This window comes from Labeo rohita, unplaced genomic scaffold (assembly GCF_022985175.1).
Source record: "Labeo rohita strain BAU-BD-2019 unplaced genomic scaffold, IGBB_LRoh.1.0 scaffold_78, whole genome shotgun sequence".
NCBI classification, from domain to species: domain Eukaryota; kingdom Metazoa; phylum Chordata; class Actinopteri; order Cypriniformes; family Cyprinidae; genus Labeo; species Labeo rohita.
The window spans coordinates 426,176-431,652 of record NW_026129722.1 but is presented as its reverse complement, the minus strand read 5'-3'; positions in this window follow the sequence as shown (position 1 = coordinate 431,652).

Below are 5,477 nucleotides of genomic sequence, written 5' to 3'. Positions count from 1 at the left end.
TGCGCGTGACACCCCGCTGCAGGTGAGCGCTCGTGGACGTGGCGCGCGTCCTCAGACTCCTCCGCGCGGTCTTAATGCCGTCTGACAGACAGTGAAAGTGGGTCAAACACGGAGAAAAATGTGATTTTTGATGTTTCTATTTTTAAAACTTTAAAGAGCAGATCTATTTTTAAATTCTTGTTTGAGTCACAAATAAACTGAAGGGCTGCATCAGAGAGAGGGACTGTTTTTGATCGTCTGTCCAGTAACTGCAGTTCCACTGCGTCCACTAGAGGCCAGTCTCTCTGTCTCTCTTTGTAACAATATTTGAACTTAAATAAATAAATAAATAAAGCAAAGGACATCGCTTTATTTACGTATGTATTTATTTAGTTATTTATGTTTTGTCTATTTAAACGTATTGCACATTACAAATGGCAATGTGCAAATCATAAATTAAATGTGCAAATCGTAAATAAAAATAAATGAATAAAGCGCTGGACAGTGCTTAGTATTTGTTTTATTTTATTTTTTTTTTAACGTATTGAACATTACATTGCAAATGGCGATTTGCAAATCATAAATTAAATGTGAAAATCATAAATAAAAAATAAATTAATAAAGCGCTGAACAGTGCTTAGTATTTATTTATTTATTTATTTATTTATTTTATAAACGTATTGAACATTACATTACAAATTGCGATTTGCAAATCATAAATTAAATGTGAAAATCATAAATAAAAAATAAATTAATAAATCGCTGCAGTGCTTGGTAAGTTTTTATTTAATATATTTATTTATTTATTTTAAAAACCTATTGAACATTATATTACAAATGGCGATTTGCAAATCATAAATAAAATACTTTATTTAATTAATAAAGCGCTGAACAGTGCTAAGTATTTATTTATTTATTTATTTATTTATTTATTTATATATAAATAAAGATATTTTTATATTTATTTATTTACGTACTAAACATTGTATTACAAATTACGATTTGTAAATCATAAATAAATAAATAAATTATTAAAGCGCTGGACAGTGCTTAGTGAGTATTTTTTTAAATTATTTTTTATTTTAAAAACCTGCTGAATATTACATAACACATGGAGATTTGTAAATCTTAAGTTAAATGTGAAAATCATAAATAAATACATCAATAAAGCACTGGACAGTGCTTAGTGAGTATTTTATTAATTGATTAATTAATTTATTTATTTATTTAAAAAACGTATTTAACATTACATTGCAAATGGCGATTTGCAAATCATAAATTAAATGTGCAAATCATAAATAAATACATTATTACAGCGCTGGACAGTCCTTAGTGGGTATTTTATTTATTTATTTATTTAAAAAACAAACAAACAAACAATTGTTCGTAACAAATGGCAATGTGCAAATCATAAAAAATAAATAAATACATAATAGCAGACACTGCTTTATTTAATGCATGGACAAATTATAATTGAAATAAAAGAAATAAAACAAAGTGCTTAGTAATTATTTTATTTATTTATTTATTTTTAAAAACGTATTGAACATTACATTACAAATGGTAATGTGCAAATCATAAATAAATAAATACAAAATAGCAGACATTGCTTTTTTAATGCATGGAAAATTATAATTAATTAAAAATATGAATATTCAAGTAAAATAAATAATTAGATAATAATAGTTTTTATTTATTTATTTATTGCATGCAAAATGACAATTCATTAAAACTATGAATACTCAAGTAAAATAAAAATAAAGTACTGAATGCTTAGTGTTTATTTAATTAGTACATGCAAAAATAACAACTCAGTAAAAAACAACAAAAGTCATGTTTTTTTCTTTATTTTGAATTTCCGTTTGTTCCAACAAAGTACATCATATATGAAAATGCACCATAATGTGTTTGTTAGATGAGGTAATATTCACCTGGATTCCTCACATAATTGTCTCCATCTTGATTTAATGTTTCCTCAACTCACAAACTTCACAAAGGAGTTTAATTAATTCTACACAGACTCTTTAATAATGTGCAAATCTGCACGATCAAACATGACAGTGAATGAGTCTAATATTAATAAAGCTGATCAGAACATCATCTTTGATGCATTTCATGTGCTTCTCAACAAACAAACAAACAAAAACACTTTGTGGCACATCATTTCTCTTATATTAGCCTCTTTTTTCCAGAGATTAAAGATGAAACGTATGAGATTGCTTTTGAGCATCTGAATAATTAATTTTGTGCCGCTGAAAAGAGGAAGAAATATAAATACCACAGTGTGCTGAAGAGTTCACCTCCATTGAAGTGCTTTTAATATTTAATATTTTTTTCCACTGATGAGGATTTTAATATTTGCGTCTCATTAGAGAATAAAATGTGGCAGTTTAATGCTGTAAGACACACTTGAGATTGTCAGAGAGCTGCTTCCATGTCAGCACGTTTTCAGGATTATCATTTGCATTATAAAGTACAATAATTGACAGCTTTGGTCCACAGGAAAATTAATCAGCAATCGCTGATGAGCAGCCAATCAAATAACTGAAAGTCCATATTTAGAGACTTCAGGACTCTTTTCACCCCTTGCTGGTTTCACTTGCAATTAGATTTAGATTGAATTTATTGTTTATATTTCTTATGTGCTTCAGATCAGGGTGTCTCAAAATGGGGCTTGTGAGTTGATAAAAATGCAATAAATTAATTAAATATAAATATGTAAAAGTTAAATAATTTAAAACAAAAAACAATTCAAGTAAAACATTAAAAATAAAGTAAAAATGTATAAATTGTAAAAGTTAAATAATTTTGAAAATAAAAAGAAATTAGATGAAAATACTTAAAAAAATAATTTTACATTTTATTAAAATGTAAAAAAAATATAAAATGTAAATAATTTCAAAATAAAAAATTAAATGCTAAAAATAAAATTCACAAAAATGCAAATAATATAATAAATAATTGTAAAACAAAATAAAAAAACTGAATAATAAAAAATGCACAAATAAAATATTTAAAATAAAAAATTAAAACACTTACTAAAATTATGAACGATGGGGTTATTCTCTTAATAAATAGTGCTGAAATAGTGAACATCGATATTACATGTATGCAACAACACATAATGTACAGCGCACACACTAAACGCTCAGAAACAGATTCAATCCAGATGAGACTGAGCTTGTTGGTGGAAGACCTTCGTGTGTTTGAACAGTACTGAATTCATATGAGTGACTTTAACAACATTTACAGCTACTTATTGCGACATTACGACTACAACTAACTACTATCATAATATATATGAGTTATTTTCCTAAAACTACTTTCATAGTAAAAAATAAACAGACCTGAGAATGTTCAGTTGCGATAAAATTGTGCATCTCAATCCTTAAACCTCAAACCCTCTCTATGCTCAAAAGTGCCTTTCTTGTGTTTATTTAAAATGAAACATTAAAAAGAAAACTAGATAAAAAAGTTTGTCGAGACAAACTTTAAGTTGACTTGAGAAAGCTGGACCGGAAAGTTGGAAAAGTTTTTAAAAGTTTTAAGTCTGATGGTTTTCAGTTTGAAATAGTTTGAAGTTTAAAGTCGTTTTAAAAGGTTAAAGTTTGAATGCAGTCTGTCAGATAGATAAATAATGAACATGTTGATATAATAACGATCTAACATTATTAGCAAGTTACTAGCATGTTGTTAGTCTGTTGCTAGCATGATTAGCAAGTTGTTAGCATGTTTTTGGCATAATTAGCAAGTTGTTAACATGTTGCTAGCCTGTTTCTAGCCTGATTAGCATGTTGCTAGCATGATCAGCAAATTGTTAACATGATTTTAGCATAATTACCAAGTTGTTAGCATTTTTCTAGCACGATTATCAAGTTGTTAGCATGTTGCTAGCATGTTTCTTGCATGATTGGCAAGTTGCTAGCATGTTTATAGCATGATTAGCAAGTTGTTAGCATGTTTCTAGCATGATTAGCAGTTTGCTAGCATGTTTCAGAATGATTGACAAGTTGTTACCATGTTTCTAGCATTATTAGCAAGTTGTTAGCATGTTTCTAGCATGATTAGCAGTTTGCTAACATGTTTCAGCATGATTAACAAGTTGTTACCATGTTTCTAGCACGATTAGCAAGTTGTTAGCATGTTTCTAGCATGATTAGCAGTTTGCTAACATGTTTCAGCATGATTAACAAGTTGTTACCATGTTTCTAGCATGATTAGCAAGTTGTTAACATGTTTCAGCATGATTAGCAAGTTGCTAGCATGTTTCTAGCATGATTAGCAAGTTGTTAGCATGTTTCAGCATGATTAGCAAGTTGTTAGCATGTTTCTAGCATGATTAGCAGTTTGCTAGCATGTTTCAGAATGATTGAGAAGTTGTTACCATGTTTCTAGCATTATTAGCAAGTTGTTAGCATGTTTCTAGCATGATTAGCAGTTTTGCTAACATGTTTCAGCATGATTAACAAGTTGTTACCATGTTTCTAGCATGATTAGCAAGTTGTTAGCATGTTTCAGCATGATTAGCAAGTTGCTAGCATGTTTCTAGCATGATTAGCAAGTTGTTAGCATGTTTCTAGCATGATTAGCAGTTTTGCTAACATGTTTCAGCATGATTAACAAGTTGTTACCATGTTTCTAGCATGATTAGCAAGTTGTTAGCATGTTTCAGCATGATTAGCAAGTTGCTAGCATGTTTCTAGCATGATTAGCAAGTTGTTAGCATGTTTCAGCATGATTAGCAAGTTGTTAGCATGTTTCAGCATGATTAGCAAGTTGTTAGCATGTTTCAGCATGATTAGCAAGTTGTTAGCATGTTTCTAGCATGATTAGCAAGTTGTTAGCATGTTTCAGAATGATTAGCAAGTTGTTAGCATGTTTCTAGCATGATTAGCAGTTTGCTAGCATGTTTCAGCATGATTAGCAAGTTTTTACCATGTTTCTAACATTCTTAACAAAGTTGCTAACATGTTTCTAACATGATTAGCAAGTTGCTAGCATGCTCCTAACTTGTTTCTAACATGATTAGCAAGTTGTTAGCCTTTTTGTAGCATGATTAGCAAGTTGTTAGCATGTTGCTAGCATGTTGCTAGGATGTTTCCAGCATGATTAACAAGTTGTTACCATGTTTCTAACATTATTGCCAAGTTGCTAACATGTTTCTAGCATGATTAGCAAGTTGCTAGCATGCTCCTAGCTTGTTTCTAACATGATTAGCAAGTTGTTAGCCTTTTTGTAGCATGATTAGCAAGTTGTTAGCAGGTTGCTAGCATGTTTCAGCATGATCAGAAAGTTCCTAGTATGTTGCCAACATGTTCCTAGCATGATTAGCATGTTGCTAGCATGATTAGCATGTTTCTAGCATGATTAGCATGTTTCTAGCATGCATGTTACTAGCATGATTGTAGTTGCTAGGCTTGGCTAGATAAATGGGATAAATAGATTAGTAATATTCGAATGGAAGTTTGAATTGATTAGAAATAGTACACAGAATGGAA